This window comes from Zingiber officinale, chromosome 8A (genome assembly GCF_018446385.1).
Source record: "Zingiber officinale cultivar Zhangliang chromosome 8A, Zo_v1.1, whole genome shotgun sequence".
Lineage (NCBI taxonomy): Eukaryota > Viridiplantae > Streptophyta > Magnoliopsida > Zingiberales > Zingiberaceae > Zingiber > Zingiber officinale.
In genome coordinates, this window is record NC_056000.1 from 93447732 (window position 1) to 93474034 (window position 26303).

General features: G+C 42.6%; 1 long non-coding RNA gene across 1 annotated transcript; it reads right to left on the minus strand.

Moving 5' to 3' along the window:
* Positions 1-24733: 24733 nt before the first annotated feature.
* Positions 24734-25819, minus strand: LOC122012251. The gene is made up of 3 exons (XR_006120167.1): positions 25111-25819; positions 24931-25034; positions 24734-24794 (listed from the first exon to the last, which is right to left on the minus strand). It is a non-coding gene; the product is annotated as an uncharacterized LOC122012251 (long non-coding RNA).
* Positions 25820-26303: the final 484 nt, after the last annotated feature.

The following is a 26303-nucleotide window of genomic DNA, read 5'->3' on the forward strand; positions in this document are numbered from 1 at the left end:
CCTTTAGTGGGCATAGCGAGAGAGCAACTGATTTGTAAGGACAAATACATAATGAAGTATGTGACACATTCAATGTTGCCATTAGAGGCGGTTATAGATACTTCATCACATTTATTGATGATTTTAGTAGATACGGTTATGTGTACTTGATGACACATAAGTCTGAATCCTTTGAAAAGTTCAAAGAATTCAAGAATGAAGTACAGAAACTTGGCAAGAGTATTAAGGTACTTGATCAGATCGAGGTGGTGAATACTTAAGCCATGAGTTTCGTGACTACTTAGCTGAGTGTGAGAATTTTATCTCAACTCACTCCTCCTGGAACACAGTGGAATGGTGTATCCGAAAGGAGGAATCGTACCTTATTAGATATGGTACGATCTATGATGAGTCACATAGATTCCGACATATCTATGGGATATGCTCTAGACACGACCTTTCATACTCAACCGAGTTCCATCAAGGCCGTGATAAAGACACCATATAGGATATGGACCGGAGAGATGCCCGGTGTCTTTCATGAGGATTTGGGGTTGTGAGGCTTACGTTAGACGTCAACAAGTTAGGACTCAAATCCGACAAGTGCTATTTCATCGGATATCCCAAGGAAACTAAGGGATATTACTTCTACATTCCCAGTCACAAGGTAGTTGTGGCAAGACGGGGTCTTTCTAGAAAGGGATTTTGTTTCTAGAAAGACTCACGTTCGATCTTGAAGAAGTTCAAGATGCGAACAATAGCACCGATGCCTCGATGGAAATTGAATTGGAACCACAAAGTGTTGTGGATGATGTTGTTCCACAAGGAGTTGAGGAAACAACAACCGGTTCAAGTAGACATACCTCTTCGCAGTGTTAGTAGGGCGTCGCCGGCTTGACATCATTCTTGTCCGACCATGATGACATTGTGCTCATAGAGGATGAGCCTACCACCATCAAGAAGGCGTGATGAACCAGATTCGAGAAATGGCTAGAAGCCATGAGATCCGAGATAGAATCCATGTACACCAACCAAGTATGGACTTTGGTTGATCCAACAAGGGTAAAACCCATTGGGTGCAAGTGGGTCTTTAAGAGAAAGACCGCATGGATGGACTTATCTCAAGGGTCGCTTGGTAGCTAAAGGTTTCAGCGATTCATGGTATTGACTATGATGAAACTTTTCTCCGATGGCGATGTTTAAGTCCATTCGGATCATGCTTGCTATTGCGACCTACCATGACTATGAGATATGGATGGATGTCAAAACCGCGTTTACGAATGGAAACCTACTCGAGGATGTGTACATGACACAACCCGAGGGTTTTGTAGATCCACAGCATACTAGTAGAGTATGCAAGATGCATAGGTCCATTTATGGACTAAAGCAAGCTTCTCGGAGCTGGAATCTTCGATTCGATGATGCGATCAAACAGTTTGGTTTCATCAAGAATGAAGATGAGCCTTGTGTCTACAAGAAGGTTGTAGGGACATAGTTGTCTTCCTCATATTGTATGTGGATGACATACTACTCATTGGGAAGGACATCCCTATGCTTCATCTGTCAAGACATGGCTAGGGAGTTGCTTCTCAATGAAGGACTTAGGTGAGGCATCTCGTATTCTTGGGATACATATCTATAGAGATAGATCTAAGAGATTGCTTGGCCTAAGTCGAGTACATATATTGACAAGGTACTCCAAGAAGGGATTTCTGCCGATGTCACATGGCGTGAGTCTTCGAAGACTCAAGGTCCCTCTTCTAGAGAGGAGAGAGACCGCATGGATCAGATCCATTATGCCTGCCATAGGATCGATCATGTACGCCAGGCTATGTCGACCCGATGTCTCGTATGCTTTGAGCATGACAAGCAGATACCAGATCGGTGAAAGTCACTGGATAGCGGTCAAGAATATTCTTAAGTACTTACGAAGGACTAAAGAAAATTTCTTGATATATGGAGGCAATGATGAGCTAACCGTAAAGGGTTACGGTGATGCCAGCTTTCAGGATGATTACCGATCGCAATCGGGGTTCGTATTTTGTATTAATGGTGGTGCTGTCAGCTGGAAGAGTTCGAAGCAGGATACAGTAGCTGATTCTACAGCTGGATCCGCAAGTTCATCACTGAACTTGGGGTGGTTCCTAGCATCGCTGACCCAGTTGAGCTCTATTGTGACAACAATGGAGCTATAGCCAGACGAAGGAACCTCGCTCACACTACGGCGCTTCCATCTCATTAGAGATTATCGATAGAGGAGATGTGAAGATTTGCAGTACCTTCAGAGGCTAACATCGCAGATCCCTTGACCAAGGCTTTGGCACAGAGGAAGCACGATGGTCACACTAGGTCTTTAGGCCTTAGAGCCTATCTTGATTGGCACTAGTGCTAGTGGGAGATTGTTAGTTAGAGCCTAGAGCCAATCATTTGATGATTGTATGGACTCATGTATATCATATTCTTGTATATTAATAAAGGCATTTGTTTGGTTATTATACTTATTTATATTAGTGCCAAATAGACTAAGTATAATAGCGTCCTTGAGTAGAAGGTTCATACCTATATCAATCGATTAGTTGAATCGATAGTGAGATGATATAGGGAACACTACTCTAAATCATTCCTAGTCGAGTATTAGTATTCAGGGACAATGTTAAAACAATAAGACTAGCATGTAGGTCAGCTCGATGACTTGATCTCACAAGTCATGGATATAGAGATATCAAGCTGACACATGGGTATGCATTAGAGAATGTATATTGAATGACCCGCCATGAGAAAGTATCATGGATCATTATATGAGTGTCATATACTTTCTCATGTGGCTATTAGTATGACTACTAGTCCTTAGACCTGAAGTCACCATGGATCCCTACATAAGGAGTTATGTACTTTAGTTTCGTCAAACGTCACCCGTAACTGGGTGGACTATAAAGGCGATTACTGGGTATGTAACGAATTATGCAGAGGGATGTGAGTGATGTAGATGGGATCTATCCCTCCCATATGACGGGAGCGACATCGCTATTCTTGATAGAGTGAGACCACTAAGCGCATGGTCTTGCCCAAATGAGTCAACATTTGATGTTGAGCTCATTTGATCGAGTGAGTCTAAGTTGGAGTTCAAGATTTAGATTGATTAGAGGATGACACAGTCTATGTCTCATATTGATCAATCTAGATGTCAAGGATAGAAGGACTGTAAAATACCGGAAAAATGACGATTTTTAATAAGGGGATTTTCCGAAATTTTTGGACATTTTTCGGGAATTTTTCGGAGCTCGTACGGACGAGTTGACGGGGATAAGAACGGGGTCCGGAAAAGCCTGTTTAGGCTACCCAGTTTTAATAAGGAAAAGTTTTATTTTTTTTCTTTTCCTTTTTCCTTTTTCTTTTTCTTTTTAATTTCTTTAAAACCTTCGTTTCTTCCCCCTCCTCACACCCGAGCCCGACGCCGTCTCCCTTCTTCCTCCTTGCCCTAACCGCCGGCGGCGGTTACTTCTCCCGAGCCTCTTCTCTTCTTCTCCAGCCCTGCCCAAGCGTCGGCGAGCGCAAGCTCGCCGCAAATCACCGCCGCCCGACCGCCTGCCCTAGCCACCCGACGTCGACCACAGAAGCCGACGCCGACCCAATCGCCGGTGCCCTAGCCTCTGCCCCGACTCCTGATTTCCTCTTCAGTGTGCCCTAGTATCTCCGCCACATCGCCGAGTCTCACATCTGTTGTACACTGCCGACTTCACTGCCGGCGCCGCCCGATTTCTGACCGCTCGTGTCTCCTCACTTCTTCGGCCATCTCTGCACGGACGCACCTCGGCAGAGCACCTCCTTCACTGATCTCTCTGTCAGTTTGATCGAGCCAGCACTGTGTGTTCAATTCACGTGCCCTAATTGATCAAAGGAGGTAAGCTAGTTTGAATTTCTCTTTGCTACCAATTTAGGTCACGGAATTGGAGAGGAAGTGGGACTGTGGTGTTTGTTGATCAGCAACAGTAGACTTAGTACACAGAAATGAGGGTTGTGAGTTGAAGGAAGAATTACCGTGAGTTTCTGTGTGCTGTGGATCAACAAACAATTGCTTGTTCAATGTTTTAGCAGCAAGCAACCTTCACCGTAATCTTTTGGATTGTGAATTAGGGTGAGGATTAGGTGTATTTGAGTTCTGTGGTAGATCTTGTTCTGAATTGGAGGGTTTAATTAGACGATCATGTGTATATTGATTATGTTTATGTGTTTTTAGTTTAGGGTTTTGCCCTAAATAGTTTTAGGAATTTTGTTTAGCTATTTATGTAAATTGTAGCTAAATAAAATATATTTATTTATATGTGACACAGGACTTTGACGCGAGACGAGTATCTCGGAGTCAGATCGGACCTTTCTATTTTCGGAAGCGGGTACTTTGACTTATGTCTTTTGATATGCATGATAATATGTTTAACATATAACAATAATTGTGTTATCTGTTTGTTTCGGTTGGTCGCTACATGATTAGTTACATGTTTGTTTATTTATGCTGCACTGCATGATATCTACCTTATCACATATGCTTTAGGTAGTGAACCAACCACATGCTATGATATGTTCTGGATCTAGGGTTTATTTGATACCCTATTTGATTGGTGTACCTTCTATTTGATACTTCTTCCAGTGGTACACACTTGTGTCTAGTTATATGGACTATGCCATGTTTTTAGTGTCATGCATCATGATTGCATGCTGTGCGATTGTCGGCTCCACTTTGGTTGAGCCCATCGCCAGTTACATGTACTGCACACACCACCCATGGATTAGTTGTATATCCGGAGTGTGGCGGTTCTGCTTTGGCTCCGTTGGTCTCGAGGACTCGGTGGTAGCCCCGTTCTGCTTGGCTCGTTGGCATTTAGTGTAGCGGAGTAGGCGCAGATGGTGGACTCTGTTTGGCTCCGTTGGTCGGAGACTAGCGTGGTAGCCGGCAGAGATATCCTCCCCGTCAGTATCTGGAGATGAGAGCATTGAGCTCCCCATTTATGATTTGGGGCGGAGGAGGGAGTACTCGACAAGATACCGTTCATCAGGAGCAGTGATGTCCGAGTGCACGGTCACCATATGCATTTATTGCATTTTATTGTTGTGATTGCTGCACTTATATGCTGCATTTGTATGGATGCATTTGATTGACATGCATACAGGATTATGATTTCTTCGGTCTGACGACCTGTTACCTTTGTACCTTGATCCCGGTTAGTACAGTTATCTCCTGATTTCGTTTCAGTTGCATTTATTCCTTCTCGTATTCAGGAGACTGTACGCATGATTAGTGTTGTATGCATATCAGTTGTACCTGCTGAGTGTTGGACTCACCCCGCCTCCATTGTTGATATTTTCAGGGTGAGGCTGTCCGGAGCAGTTCCAGTCGCTGGCCCCCCATATGCACGTAGAGCTAGTTCTCTATTAGTTCGTTATTGGTTTTATTCTGGCCTTTTTCTATATCAGACTTTGTTTTAGTATTGTCTTTGGATTTTTCCTATGAATATTGTATGGAGTGACACCTTTTGATGGATTTTTGATATGATATTGGATTTCATTTTTACTACGTGCCTGCCTGGACGGCAGAAGAGGTGAGTTCGTTGGATTTGAGCTTTACGAGTGTAGTGGAGTAGGGTGGATTTCGAGTCAGAGTCCTATTATTATTGATTACTATTATTAACTGCGTAATTGTGACAGCCAGAGGCTGAATATCTTTATAAACTGCGTGGTGTTTGTTTTTTATTTATTGTTATCATTCCAGCCGCCTGTGGCTGATGTATATGTGATATGTAGAAAGTTTCATATTGTCCGCCGTACAGGGGAGATGCTGCCGAAATTTCTTCGGACGTGACAATTTAGTGGTATCAGAGCAGGTATACGATACTTGCTGTGTGTTCTAGATTTATATGATCTTTGTTTTCGTATTATGGATATTTTGAATAATCTGATATCAGTTTATTGGGTATCAGCGCGCCAAAGTTTGGCGATATTTATTTGATTTCCGTGTGTTGGATTTTCGGATTTATCTGATACCAATTCATTGGTATCAGAGCAGGGTGCGATACCTGCGTTTGGTATTTTGGGATATTTTTATACTAGCCCTAGTTGCGAGACATATTGGTGTGGGCAGTTATTTTCGATTGCACGGATTTTTCCGTTTCGATTTTGTTATGGATTTCCGTTATTGATTTATATGGATTTCCAGTGTTGTTTTTCTCGTATGGAATTCTGAGGTCAATTTGGGGGCTGGACAGCGACAGAACATCTCCAGACAGCAATTAGGTATGGTGTCATTTTGGTAATTGTTTATACCTGTAGTAATATCTGTAATATAATTTAACAGATATGAGGCGATCTACGCGTATTGCTGCGAGACGTGGTGCTGGACGAGCACGTGCGAGGACTGCAGGATCTTTGGATATACCAGAGATGCCTACCGAGGCTGAGCCTGTCGGTCAGGGACAGACTCAGCATACTACGAGTGCGGCGGGCCTTCAGACTCCGATGGCTCCCTTAGAGGTGCCTACCTCAGCTGCACCGACAGTATCCACTGCTCCTGTATTTCCGGTACCACCAGGGATACCATTAGCATATCCGACACCAGCTCCAGCTCAGCCTACGGTGTATGCGCCTGCTACTGCATACCCGGCACCCGCACCAGCAGTACCGGTTACTCCTTATCCGGTACCACCCACCGTACCTCCAGTCGCCCCTACATATGCTCTACTCAGTAGTTCCGCCATCAGTACTACCTATAGGAGCAGTCCCAGTGGTTTTGCCCAGTGCTGCAGCGATGCACACTGACATAGTTACAGCACGAGCACGGATTCCAGTGTTGGCGAGTCGATGAAGAGTCGATTCACACTCTTCCGAGGAGACCGAGATCCGAGTGTGGCCTTGTCTTGGATTGAGACTATGGAGCGACCTTTTTCTATATGGCTTGCTCCGAGTGGGAGAAAGCGGAGCTGGCTGCTGATACATGGTGGCTCACCCATCGTTCCATCATCGGTGAGCAGAACATCATGATTTAGAGAGGCTTTTGAGAGCCGTTTCTTTCCCGAGCTTATCGGATGGCTCACGCAGATTTCCGAGTTTGCTACGAATAATCGGACGGTGATTGAGTATAATGCGAGTTTGAGATTGGCGATTTTGTCGAGCTAGTTCTTGAGGAGCACAGATGCAGTATCGCTTCATTCGGGGGCTGGATGGACATTTGCAACTAAGACTTGTCGGTCTTGGTATCACATCTTATGCGGAGATGTTGGGCAGAACCCTCATTATTGAGTCATCTCAGCAGAGAGTTTTTCCGGATAGGAAAAGGAAGCACCGAGTCGACATCCGGATGATCCAAGACCTCGAGCTACAGCACGGTCGGTATATCCGGGGATCACATAAACGAAATCTTCTTACGGCGTTCCGGTCTTCCCAAAGAAACCGAAAACAACCCAAATGACATTCGTTGTTTTGAGATGTGGGTCCGAGATCATATCATCTCACTTGCTCTAGGACGATCGGTTTTCTTTCATTGCAAACCGGACACCGAGTCGAGATTGTCCGAAGACTCGATATGACTTGGAGGATCGATCATGGAGGGACAACCAACGACCTCTGAACTTATCGAGGAGGGCGAAGAGCCCAACCTTTGCCCCGCCAAGTGCTTCACTGCGGCGCGACATTTGGTATGTTTGGACAGAGTATTCCGGTGCTTCCAGTAGCATCTCGTAGTTCTGCTCGGGACTTTATTATCCGATGCGGCGACGATGCGGACCTTAGCCTATAGGCGCAATCGATCACCATCCTCCTGGGCGCAGATCCTGCACCTCCTCGCCTCTCGCTCCCCGGTGTTACCTCCTCCTCCTCCGCCAGAGACTGGACGTGTTCATGCGATGACCAGAGAGGATGCGCAGCGAGCCGATGGATCCGTTTTCCGCGGTATGATTTCTATTTATGCCTTATCTGCAGATACACTGATAGATACTGATAGCTCGCATTCATTTATATCTCGCACTTTTATGCGGGAGGTTGGTAGATTACCCACTTTCAGACCCCAGCGATTGACTGTCTCCCTACCGTCTGGTGATTCATTGGACGTCACCCAGGAGGTCAGAGGTTGGCCGTTAGATTTTGGCAACCTAATACTTACAGTGGATCTTTTAGTATTAGAAATGGTCGATTTTGATATTATTCTTGGCATGGACTGTTTGTCAGCATATCATGCCACAGTTGATTGCTAGACGAGGGTGGTCACATTTCGACCTCCGAACCAACCCTCGTGGGATTTCACTGACATCAGAGACGACGGCTTATCGATCATTTCAGTGATACAGGCTCAGAAGTTGCTGTCACATGGCTGTCAGGGTTTTCTGTTATCTTTGATCAGTACTGAGGACAACAGCAGTTCGCAGCTCTCCGACGTTCCTGTAGTCCGGGAGTACCCAGATGTATTTCTAGAGGAGCTGCCAGGTTTGCCTCCCAGAAGGCCAGTGGAGTTCGCTATTGAGTTAATTCCGGGAACCGCACCGACATCTAAAGCTCCTTATCGCATGGCACCAAAAGAGTTGAACGAGCTGAAGGTTCAACTCCAGGAGCTTTTAGACCGGGGATTTATTCGCCCTAGTGTTTCCCCATGGGGTTCTCCGGTATTATTTGTCAAGAAAAAAGACGGCACCATGAGGTTATGTATTGACTACAGACAGCTGAATGCAGTGACCATTAGAAATAAATATCCCTTACCACGGATCGAGGATTTGTTTGATCAGCTCATAGGTACATCAGTGTATTCTAAGATTGATCTGCGATCCGGATATCATCAGCTGAGAGTCAGAGACTCAGATATTCAGAAGACAGCTTTCCGTACTCGATATGGCCATTATGAGTTTTTGGTAATGCCATTTGGGCTTACCAATGCTCCAGCGGTGTTTATGGACTTGATGAACCGCATCTTTCTGGAGTATCTGGATCAGTTTGTTATTGTTTTCATTGATGACATATTGGTCTACTCTCGTTCCGAGGAGGAGCACGTACAGCATCTTCGCATAGTTTTGGAGATTCTTCGACGACATCAGCTGTACGCGAAGTTCAGCAAGTGTGCGTTTTGGCTATCCTCAGTCGGTTTTCTGGGACACGTGGTTTCTAGTAGAGGTATTTCAGTTGATCCTCAGAAGATCGAGGCTGTCACCAGTTGGGAGCAGCCGAAGTCAGTGCAGGAGATCCGCAGTTTTCTGGGATTGGCTGGATATTACCGATGATTTGTCGAGGGTTTCTCGCGTATTGCTATGTCGCTGACACGCCTTACCAGGAAAGGCGTGAAGTTTACGTGGACTGAGGATTGCGAGACCAGCTTTCAGGAGCTGAAGCGGAGATTAGTGTCGGCTCCAGTTTTGGTTTTACCTTCTGGAGAGGATGGGTTTGTACTTTACACCGACGCGTCTCTTCAGGGTTTGGGTGCTGTTCTGATGCAGCACGGCAGAGTAGTCTCTTATGCTTCTCGTCAGTTGAAGGAGCATGAGAAGAACTACCCAGTTCATGACCTAGAGTTAGCTGCCATCATTTTTGCTCTAAAGCTATGGCGACATCATTTGTACGGTATTACATTTGAGATTCTTACTGATCATAAGAGTCTCAAATACATTTTCACTCAGAAGGAGCTTAATCTCCGACAGAGGAGATGGATGGAGTTCCTGAAGGACTACGATTGTACCATTAGCTACCACCCGGGGAAAGCTAATGTGGTTGCCGATGCACTCAGCAGGAAGTCCAGAGGGACTTTGGCTTGCCACCGGACTTCAGTCACAGACTTGGTTCAGGGTTTTTCCGAGTTAGACCTTGAGGCGAGGGGATCTGAGCAGGTACGTTACCATGGTTGCTCATCGTCGATCGTGACGAAGATCCGAGAGGCTCAGCCGGTGATCGATTGTCGGTTCATTGGCATCGGATAGCTTCCCAAAGAAACCGAGTTTACGAGACGAGGAGGTGTTATATACTTAGGCGATTATGCCTCGCTCATCCGGTCTTACAGAGCTACTTGTGAGGCTCACCGTTCTCGATTTGCGATCCATCCAGTGGAACGTATGTATCGAGATTTGAGGCGTTCCTACTGGTGGAGCGGTATGAAGAAAGACATCGCGATTTCGTAGCTAGATGTCTTGTCTGTCAGCAGGTGAAGGCTGAACACCAGAGATTACTTCTGCGGATTCCTATTCCCGAGTGGAAGTGGGATCACATTACCATGGACTTTGTGGTAGGATTGCCGAGGACACGACGAGGCCATGACGCGATTTGGGTAATCGTTGACCGATTAACCAAATCCGCGCACTTTTTAGCGATTCGGAGGACTGATCCCCTGGATCGATTAGCAGATTTGTATTGTCGGGAGATTATCAGACTACATGGTGTTCCGTTGAGTATTATTTCGGATAGAGACCCACGGTTTACGTCTCGTTTCTGGCAGAGTCTGCGGCACACAGCTCCGACTTAGTATAGCTTTCCATCCACAGACAGATGGACAGTCAGAGCGGACTATTCAGACTCTTGAGGACTTGCTGAGATCATGTGTTATGGATTTTGGAGGCAGTTGGGAGGACCATCTGCCGTTAGTAGAGTTTGCTTACAACAACAGCTTTCATTCGGCTATCCAGATGGCACCGTTTGAGGCGTTGTATGGTAGACCTTGTCGGACACCCGTCCTCTGGGATGAGGTTGGAGAGGCTCAGTTGTTGGGACCTCATAGAGTTCAGCAGGATGCGGAGTTGGTCCGTACTATCAGACGGAGGATGTCAGAGGCGCAGGACCACCAGAAGAGTTATGCTGATCGGAGACGCAGACCACTAGAGTTTTCTGTTGGTGACCATGTATTTCTGAGAGGGGTGAAGAGATTTGGCCTCAGAGGTAAGTTAGCTCCGCGGTATATTGGCCCTTTCGAGATCTTGGAGAGGATCGGAGCGGTAGCTTACCGACTGACACTACCACCGTCCTTGTCAGGCGTTCACGATGTATTCCACGTATCTATGCTGCGGAGATACGTGCCCGACCCGACGCATGTGCTGGCAGATATTCCAGTTCCAGTTCAGCCTGACATTTCTTATGAGGAGATTTCGGTACGAATTCTCGACCGGAAGGAGCGTCAGTTGCGGAACAAGACTATCCGACTGGTTAAAGTCAGATGGCAGCATCATTCGGATGAGGAGGCTACTTGGGAGCTCGAGGATACTATCCGAGCTTGATATCCCCATCTTTTCACTTGAGGTATGTGAGTTTATTTACCGTTCAGCATTTATTATTATTATCTGTTATTAGTACTTGCTGATGGTAGATACTGAAATTTGGGGACCAAATTTTTATTAGTGGGGGAGAATGTAAAATACCGGAAAAATGACGATTTTTAATAAGGGGATTTTCAGGAATTTTTGGACATTTTTCGGGAATTTTTCGGAGCTCGTACGGACGAGTTGACGGGGATAAGAACGGGGTCCGGAAAAGCCTGTTTAGGCTACCCAGTTTTAATAAGGAAAAGTTTTATTTTTTCTTTTCCTTTTTCCTTTTTCTTTTTCTTTTTAATTTCTTTAAAACCTTCGTTTCTTCCCCCTCCTCACACCCGAGCCCGACGCCGTCTCCCTTCTTCCTCCTTGCCCTAACCGCCGGCGGCGGTTACTTCTCCCGAGCCTCTTCTCTTCTTCTCCGGCCCTGCCCAAGCGCCGACGTCGACCACAGAAGCCGACGCCGACCCAATCGCCGGTGCCCTAGCCTCTGCCCCGACTCCTGATTTCCTCTTCAGTGTGCCCTAGTATCTCCGCCACATCGCCGAGTCTCACATCTGTTGTACACTGCCGACTTCACTGCCGGCGCCGCCCGATTTCTGACCGCTCGTGTCTCCTCACTTCTTCGGCCATCTCTGCACGGACGCACCTCGGCAGAGCACCTCCTTCACTGATCTCTCTGTCAGTTTGATCGAGCCAGCACTGTGTGTTCAATTCACGTGCCCTAATTGATCAAAGGAGGTAAGCTAGTTCGAATTTCTCTTTGCTACCAATTTAGGTCACGGAATTGGAGAGGAAGTGGGGCTGTGGTGTTTGTTGATCAGCAACAGTAGACTTAGTACACAGAAATGAGGGTTGTGAGTTGAAGGAAGAATTACCGTGAGTTTCTGTGTGCTGTGGATCAACAAACAATTGCTTGTTCAATGTTTTAGCAGCAAGCAACCTTCACCGTAATCTTTTGGATTGTGAATTAGGGTGAGGATTAGGTGTATTTGAGTTCTGTGGTAGATCTTGTTCTGAATTGGAGGGTTTAATTAGACGATCATGTGTATATTGATTATGTTTATGTGTTTTTGGTTTAGGGTTTTGCCCTAAATAGTTTTAGGAATTTTGTTTAGCTATTTATGTAAATTGTAGCTAAATAAAATATATTTATTTATATGTGACACAGGACTTTGACGCGAGACGAGTATCTCGGAGTCGGATTCGGACCTTCTTTTCGGAGGCGGGTACTTTGACTTATGTCTTTTGATATGCATGATAATATGTTTAACATATAACAATAATTGTGTTATCTGTTTGTTTCGGTTGGTCGCTACATGATTAGTTACATGTTTGTTTGTTTATTTATGCTGCACTGCATGATATCTACCTGATCACATATGCTTTAGGTAGTGAACCAACCACATGCTATGATATGTTCTGGATCTAGGGTTTATTTGATACCCTATTTGATTGGTGTACCTTCTATTTGATACTTCTTCCAGTGGTACACACTTGTATCTAGTTATATGGACTATGCCATGTTTTTAGTGTCATGCATCATGATTGCATGCTGTGCGATTGTCGGCTCCACTTTGGTTGAGCCCATCGCCAGTTACATGTACTGCACACACCACCCATGGATTAGTTGTATATCTGGCTGGAGTGTGGCGGTTCTGCTGTTTGGCTCCGTTGGACTGGTGAGTGGCCGCCAGTTCCGCTTTGTTTGGCTCCGTTGGCATTTAGTGTAGCAGTGGTGGCAGATGGTGGACTCTTTGGCTCCGTTGGTCGAGACTCGGTGGTAGCCGCGAGAGATATCCTCCCGTCATTGTGTACCGGAGATGAGAGCATTGAGCTCCCATTTATGATTTGGGGCCGGAGGACAGGAGTACTCCGACATCATCCCATCAGGAGCAGTGATGTCCGAGTGCACGGTCACCATATGCATTTATTGCATTTTATTGTTGTGATTGCTGCACTTATATGCTGCATTTGTATGGATGCATTTGATTGACATGCATACAGGATTATGATTTCTTCGGTCTGACGACCTGTTACCTTTGTACCTTGATCCCGGTTAGTACAGTTATCTCCTGATTTCGTTCCAGTTGCATTTATTCCTTCTCGTATTTCAGGAGACTGTACGCATGATTAGTGTTGTCTGTTATTTGTTTTATTATGCATATCAGTTGTACCTGCTGAGTGTTGGACTCACCCCGCCTCCATTGTTGATATTTTCAGGTTGAGGCTGTCCGGAGCAGTTCCAGTCGCTGGCCCCCCATATGCACGTAGAGCTAGTTCTCTACTAGTTCGTTATTGGTTTTATTTTGGCCTTTTTCTATATCAGACTTTGTTTTAGTATTATCTTTGGATTTTTCCTATGAATATTGTATGGAGTGACACCTTTTGATGGATTTTGATATGATATTGGATTTTATTTTTACTACGTGCCTGCCTGGACGGCAGAAGAGGTGAGTTCGTTGGATTTGAGCTTTACGAGTGTAGTGGAGTAGGGTGGATTTCGAGTCAGAGTCCTATTGTTATTGATTACTATTATTAACTGCGTGGTTGTGACAGCCAGAGGCTGAATATCTTTATAAACTGCGTGGTATTTGTTTTTATTTATTGTTATCATTCCAGCCGCCTGTGGCTGATGTATATGTGATATGTAGAAAGTTTCATATTGTCCGCCGTATAGGGGAGATGCTGCCGAAATTTCTTCGGACAGAGACTCCTCTGGGGCGTGACAAGGACACTTGTCATTATTTTGTGAGTAGTCACAATTGGTAGTCACAAGGTGATGTCGGATCTCGACATTCTTGTAACTTGGGTAGTAATGATGTGTTGCTAGATACCGCTCATTACTTATGCTCCTAAATGGGTTTAGGGCATTGCCAACGTTACAAGAACCTATAGGGTCACACACTTAGGACAATTAGGTGGAGATTAGGTTCATATGATGAACCAAGAGGATTAGATTCATTTGATGAATCAAATTGGATTAAGAGTAATCCTAATTGGGCTAACTTGAGTTCGACTCAAGTTGATTCATGTGTTAAATGAGTCTAATTTAGATTTTGACTCATTGAATCAATTTAATTTAATGAATTAGATTCATTATATTAAGTTGGCTCGAATCAAATGGTTGGATTAGATCCACCATGGTAGAGATGGAGTCAAGTTTGACTTGACTTGAGAAGGAAGACCAAAGGTCAATTTTGACTTGACCTTTTTGCCACCTCATTGGTGAGTTGGCATTAGGTGGACCAATAATGATGTTCCACATCATCATGGGTGCCACCTCATGGAAGTAACAAAGCCACTCTCTTAATGGTTTCATATTAATTGCAATTAATGCAATTAATGTGATTTTATGGTTTTATATTAATTGCAATTAATACAATTAATGTGAATTTTGAAATGTGGCCGGCCACTTGGTTTTTGGGTGAAAAAATTCATTTTTCATTCACTTGTGTGCATCTTCCTCCTTCTCCCTCTCAAGCTCTCCCTCTCCTCCCTTGGCCGAACCACATAGGTGCTAGCACACCTTGGTTTTTGGTCATCTCCATCTAGTGTGTCCGTGTGGATACTTCTAGAGGACCGGCGCTTGACGGTCTTGAGATCCGGCATCATTTGGACGAGCGGGAATGCGAAGGGCATCGCATCAAGGGTAAACATTTTTCCTCATAGATCTAAGTAGTAGATCGGTTTTTGAACTCGTACAAGAAATAGTTTTTCGAATTTTTATACAAATCTTTGCACGGATCTACGGCTTTGGGTCCTTCGGGGTTTCCGCGACGCGAAAAAACGGTTTTCGCGGCTCGAAGAACCCAACAAGGTGCACTACAATAGAACATATCGTTTAAATAGACGGAACAACATTTGTTCTTTATTATAAACGAAAAACCTTTCTTGTCTAAACAAGAAAATGATATAATGTTCTTTGTTAAAGCAGACACATAACAACAATCATCTAATTCTAGTACAAGCCCAGAGGGCAAAGATAGATGGTAAGTTCCTACAGCAATAGCAGCAACCCGTGCTCCATTGCCTACTCGTAGGTCTATCTCACCCTTCGTCAATGCCCTACTATTTCTCAGCGCTTGTACATTAGTACAAATGTGCGAAGCACATCCGGTATCTAATACCCACGATGAAGAAATAGAGAGGTTGACTTCTATAACATGTATACCTGAAGTAGAAATCTTATTTCTCTTCTTCGTAAGATCTTCCATGTATTCTTTGGAGTTCCTCTTCCAGTGCCTTGCTTGTCCTTGATATAAGTGACAAAGATGTTCAACCATATCGTAAGCGCCCATCAACTCATGTTGCTTCTGAAGCTCAGAGTTCATGGTCGCGAGCATAAGACAGGACACATCTAATGCGTCATCTTGATGCTTCTTGTAAGCATCTCGGTCTGCTCGCGTGGCAGTGGTAGGAGGAGCCTCCGAAATGGGCTCCAGAACGTACAATTTACGTTCTTGGGTGAGAACTATTCTCAGGTTCCTGTACCAGTCCAGGAAATTTGCTCCGTTGAGCTTGTCCTTCTTAAGGACAGATCGCAGAGAGAAGGTGTTCGTATTCGACGTCATGGTAATCTATAACAGAAATAAATGCAGAAATAAATATCATATTCTTAATCATTTAATTAGGCCTTTAACTAAATGATGCTCCCACTGAATTCTATAATTCATGTGGGACAAGATCCACATCATACTAACTCTTGAGTTAGCTTTGGCTAATACGCCCAAGACTTAGTATGATCGGTAGGTAACGATTACCAATTACATCTCTATGCAACTCTTGTTTATAGGATCAATATCTGCATTTATATTAAAACTCGAGTTAGCTTTGGCTAATATGCCCGAGAGTTAATATATATGTGATTTTGACCTATCTTTCCAACCGTTGGAAGAATGTCTATAGTTATACTCGATCCAACCGAGTTAACTAGGAATACTCAATCTAATTGAGTTGTACTCACCCATGCGTTGATAGGCGGGACCAAGATTGTCCCTCCGTACCCTACCAAGATAGTATGTGTTGCTCTGCTTTAGCAGATTCAACAACAACATGCGATCAAGGTAGTGGTAGGTATCACGGCATGGTAGGCATTACGAGTTGACGTTATTTAGATCTAATCTAAACGATGATGCGTATCATATACTCAATAGATCTAATCTAATCGAAGGGTGCATCATGTGCACGACTTAGATCTAATCTAATCGTAAGGCACTAATTAATTACTTAATTAACTAGCATGCATCACATACACACAAAACAATTAATTAAATAATTAATCAAATAATTTTGTGATTATGTCATGGCCCTACTACGATCTTCTCAAGCCAATGAGAAGATCGGATGGTCAACCTAAGGTCAATAGCTTCTCAAGCTCCTTCCTTTTGACCACCTTGTGTTGCTCGCACCTTCCTCGTAACTCCGTCTCGAGTGGATCTTCCACCGCTCCAATTTTTGTACATTACAATTTTAGAAACTCGAGTTACATTCGAGTCTAAATCTAATTTACAACAAGAATAAAATAGAAGGCACGACGCGCAGGTCGCAAATCAAAATACAGCACACACATCACATGACGGCACACAGACCGTATTATGAATTATAACACAAATCCAATCACATTGGGTCTTTTTGGGCCATGACTATCACAAAATTAATATATAATTCAAAATTATATATTTTCATAATTTTCTGTAATTTTTTTATAATTTTTACAATTTTATAAGTAAATTTTTCCCGACGGTCCCGTTTAGCGTTTTCGAGCGCAATCGCTGAACGAATCCCCTTGCGGGGCCAGGGGCAGCGCCCCTACCCGCGATCTAACCATCGCGAGGGTTCCTTTGCGATCTAACAGTGCCTAAGCCCGCTGTCCCAAAAAATTTTGGGGCGAAACTTTGCCGTTTTGGAAAATTCTTCTCGGTGGTCGAAGCCTACAAGTGCCGAAATACTTGTGCTTCGCTTCTACGAGAAAAATACCCATAAAAACTCTAAAAATCATAAAATTACAGAATATCACAGAACTAAATTTTTGTCATAAAAACAAAAACTAAACTCGTACAAGCTTCGCACGTGGCTATGATACCACTGTTGGGTTTTTCGGGCCGCAAAAACCGCTTTTTCGCGTCGTGAAAACCGCTTTTTTGCGTCGCGGAAACCCCGAAACCCCTAGCCATTGGATCTGTGCGAAGAAAACTTTTGAAAATATGAGTACGAGTTTCAAACTATGATCTACAGTAGATCTACAAAGGAAAGACATTTTATACCTTTGAAGCGTGCCCTCGCAAATCCCGCTCGTCCAACGGTACGCCGGATCTCGAAGTTGTCAACGTAGACAACTCTATAGTGATATCCATACGAACAAGAAGTGCTCTCTAACACTCAAAGATGGAGAAGAAGAGCACCACAAGTGTGCTAGCACTTTCTAGGGCTCTCGGGTAGGATTTAAAAGGGGAGAAAGGAGAGAAAGAAAAAGAATCTCACATACTCCTCTAGGTACCCTCCTTTGTGACCTTCACTTCACCCTTTCTCTTGAAACTCAACACATTCCTCTTCACCTTGCTTGAAACTCTCGGCCACCACAGCAAGGAAGGAGGAGGAAGAGAGCTAAGGAGGAAGAAGCATTCAACACAAAATCAATGCCACAAAAAAAATGAAACCCATTTCATTATGTGGTCGGCCACACATGGGTAACTCCCCATTTAATGTGGCCGACCACATTAAATGGAGGATTGTAACCTCTTGATCTCCCTTGATGATGTGGAGATGATGTGGCAAGGTTAGTCATGCCATGTAGGATGAGTTAACCTTCATGATGTGGCAATACATCAAGTCAAACTTGATGTTTCAACTTCCATTTGGTCAAGTCAAAATTGACCAATTCTCTTCCTTGTTGAGTTAAAACCAACCTTTGGTTCAAGTCAATTTTAATTTAATGAATCTCAATTCATTAATTTAAATTGACTCAATGAATCAAATTTAAATTAGACTTATTCAACAATTGAATCTAATTGAGTCTAACTCAATAAGTCTAATTTGAATTAATCCGAATCCAATCCTTGGTGCATCATATGAACCTAATCCAATTGGTTCATCATATGAACCTAATCTCCATCCACTTGTTCTTTGTGTGTGACCCAATAGGTTCTTGTAACGTTGGCAATGTTTCTAAACTCCTTTAGAAACATAAGCAATGAGCGGCATCTAGCAATACATCATTACTACCCAAGTTACAATAATGTTGAGATCCAACATCACCTTGTGACTACTAATTGTGACTCCTCACAATATATGACATTGTCCTTCTATCACATCTAGATTGATCAATGTGAGGCATAGACCGTGTCATCCTCTAATCAATCTAAATCTTGAACTCCAAGTAGACTCACTCGATCAAATGAGCTCAACATCTCATGTTGACTCATTTGGGCATGGCCATGCACTTCGTGATCTAACTCTATCAAGAATACCGATGTCGCTCCCGTCATATGGGAGGGATAGATCTCATCTACATCACTCACATCCCTCTGCATAATTCGTTATATACCCAGTAATCGCCTTTATAGTCCACCCAGTTACGGATGACGTTTGACGAAACCAAAGTACATAACTCCTTATGTAGGGAACCATGGTGACTTCAGGTCTAAGGACCAATAGTCATACTAATAGTCACATGAGAAAGTATATGACACTCATATAACGATCCATGATACTTTCTCATGGTGGGTCATTCAGTATACATTCTCCAATGCATACCCATGTGTCAACTTGATATCTCCATATCCATGACTTGTGAGATCAAGTCATCGAGTTGACCTACATGCTAGTCTTATTGCATTAACATTGTCCCTGAATGTTAATACTCGACTAGGAATGATTTAGAGTAGTGTTCCCTATATCATCTCACTATCGATTCAACCAATCGATTGATATAGGTAAGAACCTTCTACTCAAGGGTGTTATTATACTTAGTTTATTTGGCACCAATACAAGTAAGTATAATAACCAAAAACCAAATGTCTTTATTTATATAGAATATGATACAACAAGTCCAAAATACAATCATCAAATGATTGGCTCTAGGGCTCTAGACACCCATCCCAAATGCTGCTCACGCCAAGACAAAAATCAGAGCACAAAATTGAAAACCAAACCCTCAGCCCTCACCTTCAATGCCACGTCCCGATTACTGCTACCCTCTGTCACCTGCTCAAGCTCTTGACTTCTGGCGATCTAGGGCACTGCGTCACCAGGGGCGGCGGCGCACAGGGCAGAAGCAAGGCAGCCATCACTCCATATCAGTGGCACGCGGAGGAAGGAAGCTTCGGCCGGCAACTGGTGGCAGTGGAAACTAGGGCTAGCGCAGAGGAAGAGGAAGTGGCGCCGGGACGATGGTGGCGCGCGTGAGGAGCAAGGTGGTCGGCGCGCTCGTGTGGTGTCGTCGGAAAAGAAGGGAGATCAGCAGAGGGTGCTAGGGCACAGGCGACGGATGAAGGGCATGGCTACCGCTTGTCCACGGTGTGGAGGAGAAAGGCGCGTGCGGCGACGACGCGATGCTAGGGCACAAGGGAGGCTAGCGACACTGCAGTGGTCGGTGGCGCTGAAAAGGGCAGAGGGAGATCGAGTGGAGAAGCTGGCAGAGACGGTAAGCAGAGGAGAGAAAGAGTCAGGCACTGCTTTAATCGCGAGGAGAAGGAGAGGGAAATCGTCCGACGTCGGTTAGGGCACGGGAGGAGAAGTGAAGGGGGGGGGGGGTGGTTGGGGCACGACGACGGGAGACGAGGAGAAAAAGAAAATAAAAAGGAAAAATGAAACTTTTCCTCGCTTAAATTGGGTAGCCTAAACAGGCTTTCTCGGGCCCCGTTTTTATCCCCGTAAACTCATCCATACGGTCTCCGAAAAAAATCCAGAAAAAATATCTAAAAAATCCAGAAAATTCCCTTATCATTATTCGTCATTTTTCAGTATTTTACAAGAGAAAAATAAAATAAGGGTGTTTCACAAATTTTGAAAAAAAATAATAATAAAATATTATGATAAATTTTGTTAAATTCGATATTTCACCAACTCTGGCTAATGGTGAAAAATGAAAATAAATTTTTCAAAACAAATGGAGGGAAAAAATTAAAGGCGTAAGAATACTTTTTTAAACAAAAACAATATATAATTTTATTTTTTTAAAAAAGGAACCCCTATTCAATTTATGGTTTCACTAATTCCGAGCGGTCTTACTCTGATACCAATTATAGGATTGAGATGTGCTAGAGAAGGGTGAATAGCATGCGTGGCTATTTCTTATTTATTTTTCAAAAAACACAAAATACACAGCAGAAATAAAGAAATAAACAATCACAAACACACCAAAATTTACTTGGTTTGAAGCTTATGGTGACTCCTAATCCAAGGCCCGCACATGAATGTGCTTTCATTGGGCAATTACTATCGTTTCAAAAATTCAAGTACATAGATGAAGTACAATGATAATGTAATTAAAAAAACTATGAACAATTATATTGACAACTTTGGTGAGTTGGAGATGCGAGCTTTCTGTCATCAGAGCAGCGTTACGGCTTCGTGGACTTGTCTTTGGAGTAGCGAGCACATCAAATTGTTTCACTTCCGCTGTATGTTTTATCGAAAACATATGTTATGCATACCAAAAACCCCAATAGGAATTACACGAATTTAAATGTGTAGAATTAAAAGAAACAGAGAAGATAAACTATAATATAGCTCTAAAAGCAAAGAAAAGCAAGACAGATTCATAGTCTTTAATGGATGGAGATAAATAATCATACTTTGTAAGGAAAATGGGTAAATTTTTTAGAACTAACAATTTCTATAGGAGACAAGCATCATAACTACTAAAGAAAAGGCAAAAACGAAAGGTAAGGTGCTTCAACTATGATGAAGATGGTCACATAAAAGACAACTATCCCAAGCTCAAGAAAAAGGCCAAAGAAAAGGAAAAGATAAAGCAAAACCCAAGGAAAGAATGCTAAAAGTAACTTAAAGTGAAACCTCATCTTTAGAAGATTTAGAGACTAAGTATATAGGTGGTCTTGTACTAATGGCAACTCATCAAGAAGAAGAGTAAAAAAGCTAACATGAAGAAAACAATAGTGTAGGGGGAGCCTCGATATACAAATCTGACATGGTAAGTGAGGTACGTAATCTACTGTCAAATTAATTATACCTATTAAAATACTTTCTAATTCATTATGCAAACTGAGGACTATGCATATAGAATTGAAAAAGATAAAAAAAAAAAATAATAAATAGACAATAGATTAGAAAATCATGCTCTAAGGAAGAATTTGAAAAATAAATAAATAAATAAATAAAAATGAAAATGAAAAATTAAAGCATTAGAAAAAAATTTCATTGGTTCAAATAATATGAATATGATGTTAAAGAACAAAAAGAATAAAATTTAGCCAATAAGGATTAAGATATGGATGACCAAAATGTAATTTTAAATACCCTAGGGGACAAATCAGAAAAATGTCAAAATATTTTATTCCGCAAAATTATTTGATAAATCTAATAGGCATGAATTTATTTTGGTCTAAATCTATTCTAACCACTTAGAAAGATTTTAGAATGGTCAACCAAAAAAGAATTGTTTGACTCGAGATGCATACACGAAATCAAAATTTCATTTCCTAAATATTATTATTCAAAATTTTATGAAAAATATTTTTATGTAAATATAAAGCATGTTTTTTTATCAGAATCTAAAATTTCATGATTTTTGGACACTTAAAAATTTTCTAAAATTATTTTTAGAAAAATTTGTATATTGAAATTAGAAAATTAAAGAAAAATAATTTTCATTTAAAATTAATTTTATATGTTAGAAAATATTGAGTTTTAAATTTGATAAATATATCAGAATTTTCTCTAACTCTAACATATTTTTACTGAATTTCCAAATAAGAGGAGCAATTTTGAGTTTTTTTTAACACCATTATTATTGTTGTCAAACGGGAGAAATAGAAATTAGCCATAAATGCCAAGGGAGTTAAAAAATTTTACAATGTTAGAATTATTTGAATTATTCTAATTATTCTTATCTTATTGTAATTTACCCTAATTTAAACTTAATTTGATGAACATAAAAAATGGGGGAATGTTAGTACCCTTACTAGTATTTTGAAGTATTGTCAAATAAGTTAAAGTTAGGTCCTTGTAGTATTTTAATATGTGTGTCTAAATGTACAAGGACTTAAGAGAGCATGCATGTACTCAATGGCTAAGGAGCATTGGAGACACCTAACCATGGCAAAAGACGCAAGCAAGCAAGAAGGATGGCATGAGAAAGGAGTCGGCGGACTCGGTGCATCTAAGGTACAAAGACTTATAGAAGAGTACTCCAGTGGAGGGAGAAGGATGCATGAGAGCGAACGGAATGGCTTGGTGCATTCGAGGGATGAGAAGCCAAAAGGAAGACCATGTAAGGTGACAATCAAGACAAAGTCTGTCTAGGCAATAGAGTAGACATATAGGCGACCAGGAGACAACAAAATGGTTAAGTCTAAAAGTTGACCATTCCAAGCGTCGGGATCACTTCCAAGCGCCCAAAACCTCTCCAAGTGCTTAGATGTTCTTGCGACATCAGCAGTAGCTATTACCGAAATGGATTAGGACAACGTCCACATCAGCAGAATCCAGGCACCTAGAGCGCTTCCAAGCACCCGAATAGGGCTGAGTTATCTAGAGTCATTGTCAAAGTGGATGAAACCAAGGACATGTTAGCATTGTACAGGCGATCGAAGAGGGTCAAGTTGACCAAAGATGCCATGTCAGCACAACATTTAGATCAAGATGAAGGTTATAAATAGGATTGAAGCTTGAATAAAAAAACACAACACAATCACGAATTAATTATGTTTCTGTTCTTTTATTTGCCTTGTGTTTTGTCACGCCCCAGGTAGTCCCTGCAAGAAGAAATTTCGGCAACATCTCCCCTGTACGGGTGACAATATGAAACTTCCTACAATGGCCTCAGGGCCACATATACCTCGGTCAATATGACCCGAATAATAACAATATAATTAAGCATGCATCCACGTAGTTTAATTGTAAAAACCAAACATAAGCAACGATAAGGAAATCATCTCAAATATCCTACTCAACTACACCCATAAAACTCAAATCTTATTCCTACTCAACTACACCCATAAAACTAAAATCACAACGACGCAAATAAAATCAACTCACCTCTTCTGCCGTCCAGGCAGGCATGTAGCAGAACATATCCAAATAAAACTCCATCGACAAATAAAGGAAAAAATCATACAATATCCATCGAGCAAAACCAGAACAAGTCTAAAACATAGTCTAGATAGTATAAAAAGAAAACCAAAAGACCAAACAACATCCTTGCAATCTGCAGGGGGGACTAACGACTGGAGATCTCCGGGCAGCCTCAACCAGAAATAGTAATATCAATGGGGTGAGTCAACTCCTCAGCGGGTAACTACTGACATGCATAGTAAGAAATAACAACTAATAATAAATATGTGTACAGTCTCCTGGATATACATATCATATGAAAAATGCCAAACTGTAAGGAACAAGAGTATCTGTACTAACCAAGACCCGTTATAAGGATAACAAGGTCGTCAGACCGAGAGTATTATAAATTCTGTATGCATGTCAAACATATGCATCCACCAAATATGTAGCATATAAGTGCAGCAAACACAAGCAATAAATGCATCAATGTGTATGATGCCAATGACATCTCCTGGTCACCCCTAATGTCAGTCAGCCATCTCACACATGATGGTGAGACCGAGTGGGTAGGGTTGTGATAACCGTGCACTCTGCCATCACTGCTCCTGATGAGTAACCAAGTGGGCGGGATGCTGTCGGAGTACACCTATCCTCCTTACCCAAAATCATAAGTGGGGTAGCTCAATGCTCTCATCTCCCTGAGCTAGTCTAGAGGAGGGATCCCTGTTCTGCTATAACGCTGCGTAACACTACCCATGAGTGGACCAACGGAGCCCTTGACAAAGCAACCTGCTGCAACACACTCTGTCTGATAAAAACCATTAACTCATGAGTGGTTGTGTGTGCAGATCCATGTAACCGGCGATGTGTTCAACAATAATGGAGCCAACAATCGCACAACATACAATCATGCGAGATGATGCATGACACTAAGGTTGGAAATATCTTGATCCTATCCATCTCTACTAAAATGTGTACCAAAAGATATATGGATCAAATAATATGATCTAGGTACACCGGTCAGGTATGGTAAAATAAATCAATGTCTTGAACATAATAAGACATGGTATGTCATTACCTTAAGGTCATATATAATCAAAGGAGCATGAATGCAACAGCAGGAAATAAATACATCATGCTCAGGTAATAGATAATGACATACCAATACAAAAGTGAACATAAATATTACTACTTGTTAAATATTACTAAGCATATCAATATGACATATCAAAATAGATAAGTCAAAATACCCGCCTCCAATAAGAGGATCGTATCCGAAATAGATCCCTCATCGAAACATCATCTCGAATCAAAATCCTGTAATATCAAACATATAATTTTAGCTAATTCTGATATGTATAAGTAGCTAAACAAATTTCTATTAAACCAAGAACCCTAATCCACATCACACTATTATCATCCTTTAAAGAAATGCAATAACATCAAGACTCACCCAAATCCGGATGATCTGCCGGTGATCCACAGTCGGAGACAACTTGCTACCAGTAGACCTAATTAGAGCGAGGTTGGAGTTGTGGATTTCAAAAACAATTTACCCTAAAGAACATCAATACATCCACAGCTAAGCATTATATCCAATTACTAATGCATAACCAATAAACCAACTACTTACCCCCAATTGATTGTTCCCTATCCGACGGCTAGGCCTAGTGGTTGTTGAGATCAGCAAGGAATAGATTGTCGGCAGTAGATCGATACCAAAGCACTGAAGAAGAAAGCAACTGTCTGGAAAAACCGCTCACGATCAACTCTAACCAACTAGGACTCGGGTGTGGCTGCGATGATTGGTCGTGAGTCGATGGTGGCAACTCATGGTCACTGGTCACGGTGGCACTGGTCGCGGCCTGCCCTGGCGAAGATCAATGCAGCAAGCCCCTTTCTGGTAGTTTCCCTCTCTGGAGGAAATCGACACAGTGAAGAGAGGAGAGGCGTCGGCTGCACTAGGAAGTGCTGGCCGATCGGCGGCGGCAGTAGCCAGTGGCGAGCTGGAGACAACTAGGGCATGGCTCTCTGCCCTTGGTCGGAGATTGCCCCGTGCAGAGGTGTGGCGATGAGAGATAGATCTAGGGCACGGCTGAAGGCGATCGGAAGAAGGGCTCGACCGGCGATGACTCGAGCGTAACCGGCGCTTGGGCAGGGACGGAAGAGAAGGACTGCGGAGAGGGCATCGGCAGTGGGTGATGCAAGGAAGAGGTCAGGAGAAAGGAAAGGACGACGTCGTGAGAGAGTGAGGGAGGAAGTTGATCGGTTTAGGGGAGATGAAGATGATCGATTTGGGGAAGAAGAAGAAGAGGAAAAGAGAAGATGAGGGGTTCGGCCGGGGGGAGAAGTAGGGCACGGGACGGTGACGGGTGAGGGGAAAAGAAAAAGGAAAAGAAAAAAAAATCAAACTTTTCCTCGTTAAAATGGGATAGCCTAAACAGGCTTTCCCAGGGCCCTATATTTGATCCCCTTAAACTCATCATACGAACTCCAAAAAATTTTCAGAAAAATTCTAAAAATTTTGAAAAATTCCCTTATGGTTATTCACCCTTTTTGGTATTTTACATTCTCCCCCGCTAATAAAAATTTGGTCCCCAAATTTTCGTTATTACCATCAGCAAGTACTAACAATAAATAGATAGTATAAATGCTGAACGAAAATTAACTCACATACCTCAAGTGAAAAGATGGGAGTATCGAGCTCGGATCGTATCCTCGAGTTCCCAGGTAGCCTCCTCATCCGAATGATGCTGCCATCCGACTTTAACCAAACGGATAGTCTTGTTTGCAACTGGCGCTCTTTCCGGTCCAGAATCCGTACCA